This window comes from Bombyx mandarina, chromosome 12 (genome assembly GCF_030267445.1).
Source record: "Bombyx mandarina strain Sakado chromosome 12, ASM3026744v2".
In the NCBI taxonomy this organism is placed as follows: Eukaryota; Metazoa; Arthropoda; class Insecta; order Lepidoptera; family Bombycidae; genus Bombyx; species Bombyx mandarina.
In genome coordinates this window covers 6,204,328-6,214,227 of record NC_143219.1, presented here as the reverse complement: position 1 = coordinate 6,214,227, position 9,900 = coordinate 6,204,328, and positions in this window count along the sequence as shown.

The following is a 9,900-nucleotide window of genomic DNA, read 5'->3' as shown; positions in this document are numbered from 1 at the left end:
GATGGGATGTACTATTACGATGGATAGTCGATGTTTTTTATAATAAAAAACATATATTGTGCGTAGTACAATTTTTATCGTTAAAAAGTCTATAATTATATTTATATAGCACATACGGTGCAATAACGTCACTTAAGCAAATTATGTAATTTTTCATGAGAAACGTTGGAAAATTCAACATCTTTTATATAATTCTTACATAGTTCGGCTAGACTATAGAAATAAAATAATGTTTATACTACAACTTTGAACTACATCAGTAAAAGCAAACATCTCTCTCGTCTCTCGTCTCACTAATAACTATTAAAAAGATATTTCTCATACTCAGTCCAGTGTTAACAAAAATTGCATAAGTGACTTTATAGCACCGTATGTGCGGTATATAGGATAAGGTTACTTAAAAGGTTGCTAAGAAGAAATAATATATGTTATCCGTTTAAACTTATATCAGAGTCAGGAACATCTGAATTGTCACTAAATTCATCATCTGAATCTGTGACGTATATTATTAACGATGAATTCATTATGTTGTCAATATGGATGTCACGATCCCAATCCGACTTAGTGTCCTTTTTAAGCTAGCTATTGCATAGATTTTATCGCGGGCCTTGAGCGCGGCTTGAGAGCGGAATCCAGAAATTTCGTAACGAAAATAGCCTGACACCCCCACTACGCAATAACTAAATAAATAACTAAAACCGCGCAAGGTTCAAACGCAGCCCGAGGAAAGTGCGCATCTAGTCCGTCGCAGCCGCGCAGGCGATCGCCTGTCGGCGCACATTACAAGGAGCAATATCTGGCAACGAATGCGTGATGCTACTCGCTGCACGAGACTCCCCTTAGGGGTATAGTAACCGGCAAACTCTTGAGCAAATGACCTTGACTGCGCAGAACCGAATTTTAGATCACTTTGGTGGTAAGGGTGAGGTGCGACGGCAGGGGAAATCGTATCGAGCGCGTTATTGGTAGATCAGTCGAACCTTGCGTCCCGCACCGCGCCCTCTTTCTGCTTGCTCCCAAAAGTACGCTTGCGTACAGTAAAAAGTCTATCGTTATTAATCGTTAAGTTATTTGTTATAATTGCTTGTTGACTTTGTTGCCATTGCTATATGTTGAGTGTTTGTTGATTTTTTATAAAAAATACACTATGCCGCGACAAACTGGTGTAGTATTCAAAAGAAAGGGTAGAAAAATTGTGTACGACGTATATTGCTTCATTATAAAACAGGGGAAGAATGATATGGAAAAAGTAAAACAGACTTCGGAAGCAAGAAAAATATCAGTGAGTACTGTTAGGTGCATTATTAACGAAGCTAAAGGCTCTAGCTTGCTCGCCGTGTTTCGGCCTCCGGGTAAGAAAAGATCAGGGAAGAAGAAAGTTACCGGAATGGATAGTTTCGTTCAATCTGTAATAAAAAGATGTAATCATAATAACTACTTATCAAGCAGCGAAACTCCGTATCGTAGAAAGGCTTCGAAAAATCTAAAGAAGATATAAATTTTAATGGCTCGGAATGAAGCTTAGGACGAATTATGAAAGAGCTAGGCTTCAGATGGAAAAAAAAACAGAAAGTAATCGGAAGCTGGTAATTGAAAAAAGTAACATTCGATTACTACGAATCGAATATCTCCAAAAAATAATTAATTATAGACAAAAAAGAAGACCGAACCGACCGAGTTATAAACTACACCAATGAGCCCTATGTCGACTCATCACGATGATAGCGACTCGGGTGATGAAAACAGTGATGATGATGATGGTCAAGATTAGGATAACGAAAAAAAAATTACAAATACCAGCTTCGCTTCAACTGAACCAAGACCTGGCAACAGCTCTAGTTTTGACTTAATAGAAGGAATATCTATTTTACCCCAAGATTAAATTATTACAATTATTAACCTATTTTTTTTGTTAATGTTCTAATAAATATATAAATAAATACATAATATGTTGATTTTAATAATTTAATAGCATTATGACGCAGAGTAAATAATGTTTTTGCACGTGAGTGTACCATGCGCGAACTTACCCCCACTACGTCGACAAATGCTCAAGAAGTTTGCCGGCTATTATATCTTTTTTTTTTTTTTTTTTCCTACCTAAGCTGAGAGCCTTGAGAGGCTATGTCAGCGTAACCCTAACTTTTGTAGGTGAGCTCACGGGGCTCAAACCTGATGACGTTGCTAACACGAACCCTAGCAAGAGTCGTGCTTCGCAGAATCTACCACCGGATCGGAAACGCGACCCACTGAGAAGATCCGGCGAGAAACTCAGTGGGCTGTGTCTGAGAGTTAATTTACTCGTCGAGCCCTTCGTCGCAAGCGACGGGTTCGACGAGAACGGTGACCGGTGCTTGAATTACCTAAAAGCACCGTTAGTGGATCGGGCGGAGATATTATATCAAACGTGGCAGTTGTAACTTCACACTAAAGAATACCCCTTCGAGAGAATTGCAAAGCTGAAAGTATATATTATACTGAAATATTTGAGAACTTTAATACCGCGATGCAGGTTTTTTGTTAATAACTTTGTCAATTGTTACATAATTTCATCGTTTTCATCAATAACACGATGATATAACACGATTTGAAGAAATTTGTTTTAAAATTTTATGATTTTTACTGGTATAGTTTTAAGGAATTTTGAAAAACATTATGCTGGTGTTTGTTTTTGGTGTACACCGCCATCTAGTGGTAATTGTTCAAAGATATTCTCTTAGAAGAGTTAATGTTCGTAGTTCAGTGTTTCCCAATTTAAATTTGATTAATTTTAATATTAATTGGATTTTCTGTCTAATTAATAATCTTGTAAATGAGCATTATAAAAGGAGACGGAAAATCTTGGGCCAAAAATGTAATAACTTGGAATGTAGTCTAAAAAATTTGTCATATTTTATTATATAAGAATATAAAAAATCACCTCAATCCTTTTACCGGGACCGGAGAAAAATGGGAAAGTTAGTTTTTGTCGGTTTAGCGGTGTGATCGATTTAATTAATCGATTACAGGATTATAAAAAGAAAAACATTGCACTAGGCAATGAATGCAAAGTAATTAAATGAGCGATTTATACTTGTTGTATACAAGTGCGGAACGATTCCGATAGTGGCACCCGTCACGTGCGGACGTGCTCATCGACCACTCGATCGCCCGGCCTTTGTTCGCCCGGCTTTTGTTAGCCCGGCCATTGTTCGCGCGGCTTGTGTTCGTGATACATCTGCCGATCAAGTGTTTTTCCTGGAAGTTTTTATTTGTATTGTTTCTTTTTGTTATTTCTGTGTTCGTGGTACATCTGCCGACCAAGTGTTTTCCTGGAAGTGTTTATTCGTTTTGTTTCTTTTTGTTATTTCTGTTTTGTTGTGTTTTTCTTTGTCCTGTAGTAATCGCGCCGCATCGCCACCTGTGTTCAATAGAACCGCTCAGTTCCGAGAAGTTGGGGCCTCGTCGCAAGGCGAGTGTTTTCTAAGACCCGGGGTAGCCCCACCTGGGCACGTAGCCATCATGGACGCTGTATTTGCGGAATTTCTCCGGCTTCGCTACCCAAAGCTCACTTCCGAGTTTCTGGCCTTCAAGGCCGATCACACCACGAGCCCTCTCGTGGACTCCGCCGAGCTCGCTGCTCCTGCGTCGCCTGTACCTGCGTGCAAAGCTTCTGCATCGAGCATCGCAGCCTCCGTCGTGCCTGCCGTTCCCGTGTCGCCTATACTGGCGAGTAAAACTGCTGCGTCGTCCGCCATGGCCACCGTTCCAGCAGCGCGATCATCCGCGGCCTCCGTCGCGCCCTCCAAACACCTGCTCGTAGGTCACCTGCGCCCGCCTCCTCGTCCTCCGATTCTGACTCGGAGATGGAGGTCGACCTCGCCCCCGCCTCATCGACGGATGGATTCACCCTGGTACAAAAGGGTAAGAAGCGTGCCGCGGAGTCTCGAGCTCCCGCGGCCGCTAAAATTAGCAAAGCCGCGAACGCGTCGCGCCCCCGCCCTCAGACTCCCGTTGCGCCTCCAGCCCGTGCCACTCCGTCGCCGCGTCCGGTGGCACAAAATAAAACCCAGACCCCTCCCCCGGTAATCCTCCAAGAGAAGGCAGCTTGGGATCGAGTTTCCCTGGCCCTTAAGGCCAAAAATATCAACTTCACGAATGCCCGTAACCTCGCGAACGGCATTCAAATTAAGGTTCGAACACCCGACGACCATAGGGCCCTCTCTTCTTACCTCCGTAAGGAGCGTATAAGTTTCCATACGTATACGCTCCAGGAGGAGCACGAACTCCGTGCCGTCATACGTGGCATCCCTAAAGAGTTGGATGCCGAGCTCGTCAAGGCCGACCTTCTCGAACAAGGCCTACCGGTTAACTCCGTACACCGCATGCACACAGGTCGCAGAAGGGAGCCATATAACATGGTTCTCGTCGCCCTCCAGCCTACCCCGAGGGTAAGCAAATATTCAACATCCGAACGGTATGTAGCCTTTCCGGAATCGCCGTCGAAACCCCACACAAGAAAGGCACACCTAGCCAGTGCCATAACTGCCAATTATACGGGCATTCTTCCCGTAACTGTCACGCGCGCCCCGTTTAGGCGATCAAGCCACGGCCCTATGCACTCGCGATCAAAAAACGGCGACGGAACCGCCTAGCTACGTCCTGTGTCGAACACAGGGTCACCCCGCAAATTACCGCGGATGCCCCCGAGCCTCGAAAATAAATCGCCGCGTCGCCCGCCAAAACCGCCTCCGAGCTTCCGGCCCAGACATCAAAGCCTCGGCACCCTCTGTGTCGCAGGCTAAGCCAGCGTTCGTTCCGGCGCCGGTGCCCAGTGTCTCGGCTTGGGCGAAACCGCTGCCGTACACGAACACGGTTACAACTCCCTCCTCCGCGATTCGTCCCGCCCCCGCAACTCGTCCCTCTCCCGCGACTTGCCCTCCGACCGCGTCCGACAATCTCGCTTTAGCGATCGACTTCTTTCAGTCGATCAACTTTGAGCGCGTTAACGCTTTGGGCGACGCCATTCGCGCTGCTTCCACTGCACAACACTTTATCGCCGTTGTGCAAGAATACGCCGACGTATACGCGTCATTAAATACGTACGTCCTCCCCTCACTCCGCCGGTAATCAATGGCGTATATAAGTAGAATAAAGCCCCTATCCGTAACGATAGGATTTTTTAACGCTTACGGTCTCGCAAATCAACGTGATCAGGTTTCTGACTTTTTGCGTGACCATCAAATTGATATCTTTTTAGTGCAGGAGACCCTACTTAAGCCCGCGCGCCGTGACCCTAAAATCGCGAACTATAACATGGTCAGGAACGACAGGCTCTCTGCTCGTGGTGGTGGTACCGTCATTTACTATAGAAGAGCCCTGCATTGCGTCCCGCTCGATCCTCCCGCGCTCGCTAATATCGAAGCATCAGTGTGCCGAATCTCACTGACGGGACACGCGCCGATCGTTATCGCGTCCGTTTATCTTCCACCGGATAAGATCGTTCTAAGCAGTGATATCGAGGCGCTGCTCGGCATGGGGAGCTCTGTCATTCTGGCGGGCGACCTAAATTGTAAACACATCAGGTGGAACTCACACACCACAACCCCGAATGGCAGGCGGCTTGACGCGTTAGTCGATGATCTCGCCTTCGATATCGTCGCTCCGCTAACCCCGACTCACTATCCGCTAAATATCGCGCATCGCCCGGATATACTCGACATAGCGTTATTAAAAAACGTAACTCTGCGCTTACACTCGATCGAAGTAGTTTCAGAGTTAGATTCAGACCACCGTCCCGTCGTTATGAAGCTCGGTCGCGCTCCCGATTCCGTTCCCGTCACGAGGACTGTGGTGGATTGGCACACGTTGGGCATCAGCCTGGCTGAATCTGATCCACCATCGCTCCCGTTTAACCCGGACTCTACCCCGTCTCCTCAGGATACCGCTGAAGCCATAGACATCTTAACGTCACACATCACCTCGACATTAGAAAGATCATCGAAACAAGTTGTAGCGGAGGACTTCCTTCACCGCTTCAAATTGTCCGACGATATTAGGGAACTCCTTAGAGCTAAGAACGCGTCGCCTCGATACGCGCCTACGACAGGTATCCTACCGCGGAAAATCGTATTCGAATGCGTGCCCTACAACGCGACGTAAAGTCTCGCATCGCCGAAGTCCGAGATGCCAGATGGTCTGATTTCTTAGAAGGACTCGCGCCCTCCCAAAGGTCTTACTACCGCTTAGCTCGTACTCTGAAATCGGATACGGTAGTAATTATGCCCCCCCCTCGTAGGCCCTCAGGCCGACTCGCGGCGTTTGATGATGACGAAAAAGCAGAGCTGCTGGCCGATACATTGCAAACCCAGTGCACGCCCAGCACTCAATCCGTGGACCCTGTTCATGTAGAATTAGTAGACAGTGAGGTAGAACGCAGAGTCTCCTTGCCACCTTCGGATGCGTTACCACCCCGATGGAAGTTAAAGACTTGATCAAAGACCTACATCCTCGCAAGGCTCCCGGTTCCGACGGTATATCCAACCGTGTTATTAAGCTTCTACCCGTCATCGTGATGTTGGCATCTATTTTCAATGCCGCTATGGCGAACTGTATCTTTCCCGCGGTGTGGAAAGAAGCGGACGTTATCGGCATACATAAACCCGGTAAACCAAAAAATCATCCGACGAGCTACCGCCCGATTAGCCTCCTCATGTCTCTAGGCAAACTGTATGAGCGTCTGCTCTACAAACGCCTCAGAGACTTTGTCTCATCCAAGGGCATTCTCATCGATGAACAATTCGGATTCCGTACAAATCACTCATGCGTTCAACAGGTGCACCGCCTCACGGAGCACATTCTTGTGGGGCTTAATCGACCAAAACCGTTATACACGGGAGCTCTCTTCTTCGACGTCGCAAATGCGTTCGACAAAGTCTGGCACAACGGTTTGATTTTCAAACTATTCAACATGGGCGTGCCGGATAGTCTCGTGCTCATCATACGGGACTTCTTGTCGAACCGCTCTTTTCGATATCGAGTCGAGGGAACCCGCTCCTCCCCACGACCTCTCACAGCTGGAGTCCCGCAAGGCTCTGTCCTCTCACCCCTCCTATTTAGTTTATTCGTTAACGATATTCCCCGGTCGCCGCCGACCCATTTAGCTTTATTCGCCGACGACACGACTGTTTACTATTCCAGTAGGAACAAGTCCCTAATCGCGAAGATGCTTCAGAGTGCAGCCCTAGCCCTAGGACAGTGGTTCCGAAAATGGCGCATAGACATCAACCCAGCGAAAAGTACTGCGGTGCTATTTCAGAGGGGAAGCTCCACACGGATTTCCTCCCGGATTAGGAGAAGGAATCTCACACCCCCGGTTACTCTCTTTAGACAACCCATACCCTGGGCCAGGAAGGTCAAGTACCTGGGCGTTACCCTGGATGCATCGATGACATTCCGCCCGCATATAAAAACAGTCCGTGACCGTGCCGCGTTTATTCTCGGTAGACTCTACCCATGATCTGTAAGCGGAGTAAAATGTCCCTTCGGAACAAGGTGACACTTTACAAAACTTGCATAAGGCCCGTCATGACTTACGCGAGTGTGGTGTTCGCTCACGCGGCCCGCACACACATAGACACCCTCCAATCTCTACAATCCCGCTTTTGCAGGTTAGCCGTCGGAGCTCCGTGGCTCGTGAGGCACGTTGACCTACACGACGACCCGGGCCTCGAATCTATCCAGAAATACATGAAGTCAGCGTCGGAACGGTACTTCGATAAGGCTATGCGTCATGATAATCGCCTTATCGTTGCCGCCGCTGACTACTCCCCGAATCCTGATCACGCAGGAGCCAGTCACCGTCGACGCCCTAGACACGTCCTTACGGATCCATCAGATCCAATAACCTTTGCATTAGACGCCTTCAGCTCTAACACTAGGAGCAGGCTTAGGGACCCCAGTAACCGTACTCGTCGAACTCGACAAAGAGTTCGTTGTGCAACCTAACCCATGAATCAGCTCGGTGAGTTTCTCGCCGGATCTTCTCAGCGGGTCGCGATTCCGATCCGGTAGTAGATTCATTCGCGAAGCAGCTGCTCTTGAGCTGTTAGGTCTCCTTCGGAGGCGCTCGGGTAGCTGTTAGCAAATCCCACCCCTCCTGGCTGAGCCTTTGCTCGCCCACCTGTCCGATTTCAAATCGATTAAAATCATTTGTATTTTTAATGACTGCTTTGACAATAAGCTGACATGACGCTTGTTCATAGATTATATACTAAATATTTGGCGCTTCTTGGTTTTTTCTGCTCTACTCGTTTTGTATTTTCGACGCGTTTTGAGTGTGTATCTATCTGGCAGTTTTTTTTTTTCAACGACCACTGCCTTATTATTACCCTGCTTGCCTTGTACGACAATTGCTTCTACACTGGACACCACGGAATAGTTTATCTATTCCGTACTGGACACTGAAGATCGCTCACACGTTTGACTTGACGTTGAATTGGATACTGTTGAAATTATGGATCGCTGTGTGAATTGTGGGATAGCAATTAATCATAACAATTCCATAGGCCGTCGACCCTTAGAGAGTGTTACAGTATTATATGGTTGGATTATATTATATGGTTGGACCCTTGGACAGTATTATATGGTACCTTAGCTGGGCTAGGTACATACCAAGATAACATTGTTCCCCCAGCACTCTTCCTGAACGAAGTTTTAATAATAATTGAAGGTGAATACACTAGGTATATAATACGTTGTGTTTTATTCTTTTCGACGCCCTTTAGGTAAATCCATACCTGATATATATATTATTGATATTCATTCATAATATTAAATTTAAAAGATATAATAAACAATGGATATAATAAACATTTCCTATTCCTATTTCATGTATATATCAATGATTTACCAAAGTTTATTGAAACCCGTCACGAGGTCGTATTATTCGCTGACGATACATCCTTATTGTTTAAAATTAAACGACATTTGGAAGATTATGACGATGTGAATGATGCTATCTTGCGCGTGGTCATTGGTTTAGTGTTAGTAATCTGTTATTAAATAACAAAAAACAAAATGTATAAAATTTACCACACCTAATGTTAGACAAGTAGACACTAATATTACTGTAAGTGGAGAGACACTGGAGCTTGTGGATTCGACAGTTTTTCTTGGTATAACAGTTCATTCCAAGCTGCAGTGGGTCCTTACATATGCAAGTTAGCGAGTAGACTTAGTTCTGCAGCATTTGCGGTAAAAAAAATACGAACGTATACTAATGAAGATACGGCACGTCTGGTTTATTTTAGTTATTTTCATAGTGTTATGTCCTATGGCATTTTGCTATGGGGCAATGCTACCGATGTCGAAACGATTTTCATCCTGCAGAAGAGGGTTATTCGTGCTATTTATAATATGCACCCGAAGGAATCCTTGAGGGACAAGTTTAAGGAAATCAAAATTCTAACTTTAGCGTCCCAATACATTTTTGAAAATTTATTGTACGTACGTAAAAACATTGAAGAATTCCCCAGAGTCTGCGATTTCCACAATGTGAACACTAGTAACAAACATAGGCTTGCGTTGCCGGCTGCTCGAATTAAGAATATAAGCAACTCTTTTAGGGGGCTGGGTGTACAAATTTTCAACAAGATCCCACTAAACGTTCAATTACTACCTGTTCATAGATTTAAGAAAACTGTCAAGGAACGTTTGTGCAACAAGGCATATTATAAAGTTAAGGATTACTTACTAGATGGCACTACCTGGGAATGAGGCGTTCGCTCCTGGCCTTTCATTTTTCATTATTATTATTATTATTTTTAATTGTATTTTTTGACTTGTTTTTTCCTTTATTGTAAATATATTTATTTATTAAAAAAAAAAGGAAATATTTGAGAAAAAACAAAAAAAAAAGTC